Genomic DNA, 9,283 nt, shown 5'->3' on the forward strand with positions numbered 1-9,283 from the left:
AAGAAGAGTCAGAACCCGAGGCTGAAGATGATCAGGATGAACTCACATCAATCAAAAATCTTAATCTGCGTCTTAATGAAGCAGTTACAGATGATGATGTGGGATATATCTGGGGTCAAAGGACGTGGTTTGTGAATGCCAAAGATGTGGAAGCTGCAGCTGTCTTTACTAATAGCTGAAGCCTTGATATATCCTATGCACTGCAAATATACGAGTCTTTGAGAGATGGTAAGAAACCTGTGGCAAGCAATGTGGTCTTGCGCCCAATAATGTTTTGTCCAATCAAAAATAGTTTTCTGGATCAAATAACATTTACAGGGCCTACACATTTCGAGGAAACCTTCAGTCGATTCTTTAAAGACACTCTTAAAAATATTCCACATGAACAAGGCGAAGAGGCACAAGGTGAGAATATGCTAAAGGAAGCAAAGAAGGAATTCCTCCTTCATTGCAGATTCCAGCCCATTGATGGTCAACATTGGGCTTATGCTTGTAATCAGATTGCAAAGGAAGCAAAGGAGGTCAAAAGACTCACTTCAGAACAATATGCAAAGATAAGTTCATTCCATTATTATCCTGCAATAATCTGTATATTCAAGCATGAGATCAAGTATTTGATTGAGTCCGAAAGACTTAATCATTATGTCCATGGAAAGCGTAAGATATCCTCAACATCAGAGGTCTTACAGAAGGCAAGGGTTATATGGACAACATTTGGTTCTCCAAATCCTAATTTGAAGCGAAAGGTCACAAAAGCAGACGCCGACACACTCACGAACTTCTATACTTCTTTGAGTGCAGTTGTGCCTAGGGGAACTTAAGAGCGAGAAGAAAGTATGACAAGCCTCAAGGTGGTGAGGGACAGATATGCTAACTACACTTCTATCATATTTCGTCCTGTTGAAGTGTTCAATGAGATGCTTGAAACGTGCATTGCTTGTGAGCGTGGACAGTTGACCTATGAAGCTCCTTTGTTTATCTCCGGAAAGTCAAGGGTAATGGATAAGAAGGAGTTGACGGCAAGGATGTGGAGGCCTATAAAGTACTTACCTGACAAGTATGCATCCATGGCAGCACAAAAAATTTTAAAGAAAGAATGGTTTTTTGGAAAAAAAGACAAAGACCACTGCATGGAAGAATGCATCAATGTACAGGTGAGGCATGATGCAGTGTATAGTGCCATTAAGTATTTGTTGTCAGAGAAACAAATTCCACTTACTCATTGTAACATTGACTATAATGTGGTGAAGCATATAGCTTCTTTGTCAATACCCAAGGTAAAGCTATGGGCAAACAAGTGGATTAAAAAGGATGAAGATGGGTCAAAAATAGTAACCTCTTATATGAGAAAAGAAATCCCACAACAGGTGGTTGCATATGTGGAAAGATTAATCAGCGAGATAAGGATGCCGACAGATATGTACCAAAGCTTTCAATTCAATGTAGAGGTTACGGCAGAGTTTGGAAGGCTTGTGAACTTCAGAGGAGTCTCAAAGATGACTTCTTCAAGAATGAGTCAGCATGGGATAAGCCACAACTATTCTTTATCAATGAAGTTTCTAGCGATGATATCCATAACTTCATTGATAGAATAGTATATACCACCATTAGCAAAGTGGCAATTTGCAACATTGTCATTTTTGTTGATAAAAAAGACAAAGCAGCCATGCAGGTTACTCTAGAGCGAGCATATTCATCAGATTTGAAGATCTATAGTGGTGTTTATGCAGCAAAGAGAGGCAAGAGAGAATGTGGCATAGCGATTCAATCTCTTGAATCATTCTTTTTGTGTATGCGGAGTCCCAACCCTGATCACTCCTTACAAAAGAACATAAGAGGGAATTCAAATAATTTGAGATTGATGCTAGAAGAGCAAGATATTCCCAGGTCCATACATTATCAAAAAAACAACTATGGAAGTCCTGCAAAAAGTGGGAGTCTCTTGCTTACCATGATGGAGAATTTGCTACAAGCAGGTTGGGAGGTCACCTTGTGTAGGATGGGATATTTATTTAAGGATCTCCTCAGAAAAGGCAACTCCACAAATATTATTGAAAATAAGCATTTCATGGCTTATTTTCAGCTTCAAGCAGATCTAACCACAGGCTATGAAAAAGAGATAGACCACAAGGACACTGATGACATGGATGAACCTTGAAGATCATAATGTCCCAGTTAATGATGATGAAAAGATGGACTTACATGACCCGTTCAGAGAGAGGTTGGTGGATGAAGACAAACATGATGATGCCTTCTTTGATAATTATGGCTCGTAGGGTTATGAAAAAAGGCCACTACGATAATACTTAGCGGTATGAACTCTCTATTTCTCAACTAAATACAATTTTTTAAATAAGATTTAAATTTAAAGATAATGAATCTAATCTCTCATATTTGTTTACAGGCAATAGAGGGAGAAGAAATGGATGAAGTCAATATGGAGGCACTCCCTTCTACTTCAATAATGCAACCACCTCTAAATTTGATTGAAGAATCCCATGAGCACAAGTGCTTTAAAGACACCATGGAAAAGCAGAATGACCCCAAACATAGAATACAAGCTATGACAGAGACCCATTCTGTAAATTTAGCTGCGTTGGATAAAATGGAGAGCTCATTTGAAGTTAGGATCGTTTTGAAACGAGAACCTCAGTATTTGATCTTTGGTAGAGAGGAGGTTTCAATCCTCTCCAATCCTTTAAAAGAGGTTAATGACAATGTTATCTTGGCCATTCTCAGGTAACATTTGTTTATTTGTTGCTACTTCAATGAGCTAACATTTGTTTATTTATTTACAGTGTAGTTATATATCAGTTTCCTAGTGCAGAATGCAAATCAATTCTATGAGCTAACGTTTGTTTATTTCTTGGTGCAGTTTATTTCTCAGCTTCCTAGTGTAGTGCAGCATCGTGTCTACATGCTCGATGCTCTCCTTTCTTCTATTCTTAGCTCTCCTCAAAAGACTATAGAAGATGTTTGTACCTGGTTAAGCCCTTTGAATTTAGATGGGGTGCGAGTCATCCTTATGCCTTATCATGAGGCGTAAGTATCAACTCTACCCTTATTTTTACTATTTCTTTGGCAAGTTTGTGTAAAACAATAATCATTTTTATTCTGGTCGTGTAGCTCACATTGGAGTCTAATCGTCTGGGACCTTGAACTCAACCGTTTGTGGTTTGTAAATTCAATGGAAGGCTATCATGCCAACTCCCCAAGGTAATTATTCTCTTAATATTTTTGATACTTTCTTATTTTGTATCTTATGATCATGACATATTAATATATTTAATATGGCACGATGGACAGTGCTACATATTGGCTAGTATCTGCTGTCAGAACAACCACGTAGCAACAAGACCAAGTAGAATTCAAAAGACATCTGCCAGTGGAGCAAAAAGATGGGCACAGTTGTGGATGGAGAGTTGCCTACAACTGCATGTTGTTTCTTTGAGAGATTTGATTTGGAGTTACCAGTCAAAATGGAATCATATACAGAAGCCGATCTGCTAGCATTTCGGCCTGAGAGTATTCAGCATCTAATTGCTACCATTGGGAAACAACCTGAAAATATGACTACATTGCAGCATGTATAAAACCTTATCTTTATACTTGTATGCTTGTTTAAGCCTTTAATTGGGATGTGTAAATGTCATAACTTTTTTATATTTTCCTCCAAGACGAGTAGAGACTGAGTCTAATGAAAGCATGCTATCTTTATACTTCTATGATTATTTAAACCTTTATTTTTATTTGGGATGTGTAAATCTCATAACTTTTTAAATTTTTCCTCCAAGAGGAGAAGAGACTCACTCTAATGAAAGCATATATGAAACCTTACTTTTTAAATTTTTACTCCAAGCGGAGGAGAGACTCACTTTAATGAAAGCATGTATGAAACCTTATCTGCTTGTTTAAGCCTTTATTTGGGCTGTGTACATCGCATAACTTTTTTATATTTTTATAGCAGAAGGAGGATGTAGAAGACATAGCAAGTGAAGAAGAATATGATGTAGACTACTCTCTCAATAAAATGAGTCATGAAAATGTCATAACTCTTTTATATTTTCCTCCAAGAGGAGTAGAGACTGAGTCTAATGAAAGCATGCTATCTTTATACTTCTATGATTATTTAAACCTTTATTTTTATTTGGGATGTGTAAATCTCATAACTTTTTAAATTTTTCCTCCAAGAGGAGGAGAGACTCACTCTAATGAAAGCATATATGAAACCTTACTTTTTAAATTTTTACTCCAAGCGGAGGAGAGACTCACTTTAATGAAAGCATGTATGAAACCTTATCTGCTTGTTTAAGCCTTTATTTGGGCTGTAACTTTTTTATATTTTTATAGCAGAAGGAGGATGTAGAAGACATAGCAAGTGAAGAAGAATATGATGTAGACTACTCTCTCAATAAGATGAGTCATGAAAATATGAATCTATTGGAGCAGATTGGAAGTTCATTCACCGCTATGTTGTTAATTCGACAACAATCTCATTTTTTTGAATTTAGTGAAGAAGAGATTTCAATCCTCTTGAATCCGAGTTGAATCCTAAGAAAGAGGTTAATGTCAAAGTCATTACAACCATTCTCAGGTTTGATACAGCCTTTTCCTTGGCTTTATACTTTGCTTATTTTGATTAAACCCAAGAAGCTAATACTTTTTTTTTTAATATAGTAATGTTATAGCAAATTTTTCGCAAAATATACAAAGCGTTTCATATATGCTCGATCCTCGTATTTCGGAAGTGCTTAGCAATAAAGAAGAAACCATAGAGGATGTTTGCAAGTGGTTGAAGCACGTTCCTATGAATGACGCACGAGTTATTTTTACAGCATATTATGAGAAGTAAGCATCAAACCCTACTTGTTTTTTCTATTGCATTGCTAGAATTGTCTCAAACATAGTAATTATTCTTTATTGATAATGCATCTCACATTGGAGTCTGGTAGTCATGGACATCTTTGCGAAGAAGTGCTTCTTTGCCGACTCAATGACATCCGTCCATGGCACTGTGTTAGAGTAAGTATAGACTACACTTGTTGTCACTTCTTGACATGTAGATTGATATGCAATGCACACATTCACTGTTGTTATATGTTTTGATGTGCAGATCAGCTCGAAAGTTAGTAGGTGCTATCGACACAGTAATGCAGTAATGTGACTTGGCACAACAAATAGAGTATATAACATGTCAGGTATCACATCAAGAGAATAGCCACATCTATAATTGTGGATGGAGGATGGGCTACAATTGCTTTTTGGTACTTGGTTAAATTTTTGAGACACAAAATGACACAACACTGTCAACATATACGGATTTGCATCTCTATGCATTTATAACATGTACCATTCGAGCAATCATTAAGGGAGACATTATGGACCCTCCCACAAGGCAAATAGATGATAATGGCTTAGAGGAGTGCGAAATAAATGCCGTCAAAGAGTCAAAGGGGATAGAAGACCTCAACTCTACAAACATGGCTTCATTGGAAGAATTGGGAAGCTCTTTTAATGTTAGGGTTATGATTCAACATAGACCTCAGTATCTTGAATTTGGGGGAGAGGAGATTTCAATCCTCTAGAGCTTCAAATGAGGTCAATAACAACGTTATGATGGCCATTCTCAGGTTTGATACAAACTTTTTCTTTGCTTGATAATTCAATATTTTGATTAAATCTAATAAGCTAATATTCATTTATTTGTTGGTGCAGTATAGTTATCTCACGATTTGGTAGAGCCGTACAAAACCGTGTGTATATGTTGGATTCCCTCCTTTCTCCTATACTTAGCGATAGCAAAAAGATGATAGCCGATGTTTGTAAATGGTTACAGCCTTTACATTTACATGGTGTGCGAGTCCTATTTATGGCATATCAGGAGATGTAAGTATCATGGCAACCTTTATTTTCATCTTATACTAGCAACACTGTATTAAATAATAATGGTTCTTAATTATTCGTGTAGGGAACATTGGAGTCTGGTGGTTTGGGACCTTCAAGACAACTATTGTTGGTTTGTTAACTCGATTGCAGGCTTCCATGGCTCAGTGCAAACGTAAGTATTCTATTAATCTGTTGTTACTTCTATATTATGTACCTTATGTAATAGACACACTAAGTTTTTTTAATATGTCATGATGAGCAGGTCGATTGAGAAGTCGGTATCTGCTATCAGAGAAACGAGACAGTACAAAGACTTGGTAGACTTCCAAAAGTGTTTAGTAGTAGAGCAAGAAGATGGGCATAGTTGTAGGTGGAGAGTTGCCTATAATTGCATGTTGATTTTCAAAGAAATTTTCTCACTTAAGCCACAGATCTCATTGGAAGACTCTTTGGAGCTCAAATATTCAGAGGAGGATATACAATTGTTTAGGGCTGAAATCATTCGAGACCTACTTGCTGCCATTAGAATACAACGTGCAACTGAAGCAATATCAGAGCTTGCATTTGGAGACTGAGTCTACTGTGAAAGCACTGCACAAGAAAGCACTGCACACTACAAAAGAAGTAGAGACTCAGTGTACACCTACAGCACCACAGCCTCCACTGGAAGCATCAGAAGAGTTGCCACAACCTCTGCTTGCATTTAAGGAAGAGGATATTGAGTCTACTCCGAAAGCACTACATACTACAGAAGAAGTAGAGAGAAGAAGTAGAGACTGAGTATACATCTAGAGCACTACAGCCTCCATTGGAAGCATCAGAAGAGTTACCACAGTCTCCACTAGAAGCATCAGAAGAGTTGTGATGCATGTATGATGTTGTGTTTGTAGTTTTTGTTGATTATACACCAATTTGTTACTTATTACTTAAGTGGTATTTACTGATGATATTTATATAATTATTTCATGCACACAATTTTATGATATGAATGTGTGATGATGTGATTATTTGAAAATAAATCCTTGTGTGATAAGAATTTTGATATGAATATGTGATGATGTAATATTTGTAATATATTTCACTCGCAAGTATCAATTCCCAATGCTCCACTCACTTAAAGTACAGCATTCCCAATGCTCTCCAAAATTTTATTCAGTTGGACAGTCTCCACTCACTTAAAGTAGAGCATTCCCAATACTTCTCTCACTTTATTCCAACCCTTATCCTTATCATAGCGAACACATCGTGCCTTAGTGCACTTGTATTCTTCCATCCTAGTCCTTCCACAAACGCTCTCTTATTTCTTACATCCTAGTCCTTCTGATTAACTTGTATTCGTCTTTCACTTACATCTTCCCTCACTTTCTATCCCTTCAAAACACTCTCTTATTTCTTTCATCCTAGTCCTTCTAATTAACTTATATTCGTCTTTCACTTTACGTCTTTCCTCACTTTCTATCGCTCTCTCTCTCTCATTTGTAATATATTCTACTCGCAAGTATCAATTCCCAATGCTCCACTCACTTAAAGTACAGCATTCCCAATGCTCTGCAAAATTTTATTCAGTTGGACAATCTCCACTCACTTAAAGTAGAGCATTACCAATGCTTCTCTCACTTTATTCCAACCCTTATCCTTATCATAGTGAACACATCGTGCCTTAGTGCACTTGTATTCTTCCATCATAGTCCTTCCACAAACACTCTCTTATTTCTTACATCCTAGTCCTTCTCAGTAACTTGTATTCTTCTATCCTAGTCCTTTCACAAACACTCTCTTCTTTCATCCATCCTAGTAACTTGTATTCTTCTATGATCCTAGTTCTTCCACAAACACTCTTCTTTCATCCATCCTAGTGCTTCTCATTAACTTGTATTCTTCCATCCTAGTCCTTCCACAAACACTCTCTTCTTTCTTCCATCATAGTCCATCTCCCTCTCTTGCTCCCCACCCATGGATGTCCTTAGCATTGTCGAAGACGTGGAGTTCGGAATTAACAGTCTCAAAGAATGGATTGCTGACCAAGGAGCACAGAATTCGACAAGGTTCTCCTTTGACACACATGAAGAGAGAGGAATTTGATGCACAAAGGCACGCAGAGAGGGAGGAGACTCAAGATAGCAGAGAGTGAAAGACTTTTAAGACGTATGATAAAAGCACGACAAGATCTCTTAGACTTCTTAAGTAACCTTTGTTATCGCAGCTCTCGTCATGGGCGATTTGATGCGGATGCGGAGAGAACAATAAGAGCCTCACAGAGAAATTATAAAGAAACAATTTGTGATTGCTTAAATTTCTTCTTTGCATGTAATTATGTTGAGGATACAGCTGTGGAAGTAGTGAAATATTGGGTTATTGAGAAGATAAGAGAGACCAATGATGAGATCTTCTAGACTTTGGATGATTAAGAAGATAAGAGAGACTGTATTAAGGAGTTTTTTGACACCATATAGCTTTGAGTTATATGATCTACTTCTTGTACAAATGTGATGTGCTCTTTTTGAAATGTACTCTAGTTTTAATAACATGTCACCCCATTTTTTCTAATTTAATTTTTTAAAATCTTACTTTTTGTCTCTTTTAACAATGTGATGTCCTCTATTTTTAATGTACTCTAGTTTTAATAACATCTCGCGTCATTTTTTCTAATTTGATTTTTTAAAATATTTCTTTTTGACTCAATGTTTTGTTTTATAAGAGCCTCTTTTTTTTTAATGTTTTATCCAAAATTATCTCACAAAATGAATTTGGACAGTGCACGAGTTCAAAATTAATGAAATAGGTGTTAACTATAATTTAAAACTGAAAGATAAATAGAGTTATTTGAAGGTTTTACGAATGATACTTGTAAAGTTTTGATGTCAACTTTTTTTTCTTTATTTTTATAAACAAATCTAGTAGATGACAATCTCTTCACCGACAAGTATAAAGCCCGTTTGACAGACATAAAGCCCGTTTCAACAAGAAAACGAATTTTGTGAACCTACTTTTTTTATAAACGACTTTCTCAGTAGCAATTTTTTATTCACGCAACGGCTTTTTACAAGGCGAATCGGCTTTAGCACCTTGCTCACAAACGAACACACGAGACCTGGATGACCAATCAGAAAGCTTGAAGTGACTTGAATACTTATAGTTGAAGGAAGCCAAGACAATCGTTCTTGGGAGAGCTCAAGCATGGAGAGAGAGTGGAGCCCCTGAATTGATTTATAGCCATGTTGGAGGGGGGTAAAAGCACACAAGCAAAAAGCTGAAAAGCCAACAAACAAGCTAAAAGTTCAAACCAACAATTTCTTAAAAACTAAGAATAATCACAAAACTCCCACTCAACTCAATCCTAAAGCCCTGTCTCTAGGAGAGGCAATGCTAATAAACGATAACTTGCCTCTAGATTCAA

This window comes from Dipteris shenzhenensis, chromosome 32, assembly GCF_047967505.1.
Source record: "Dipteris shenzhenensis isolate YYH24624 ecotype China chromosome 32, Dip_SZ_1.0, whole genome shotgun sequence".
Taxonomy (NCBI): Eukaryota; Viridiplantae; Streptophyta; class Polypodiopsida; order Gleicheniales; family Dipteridaceae; genus Dipteris; species Dipteris shenzhenensis.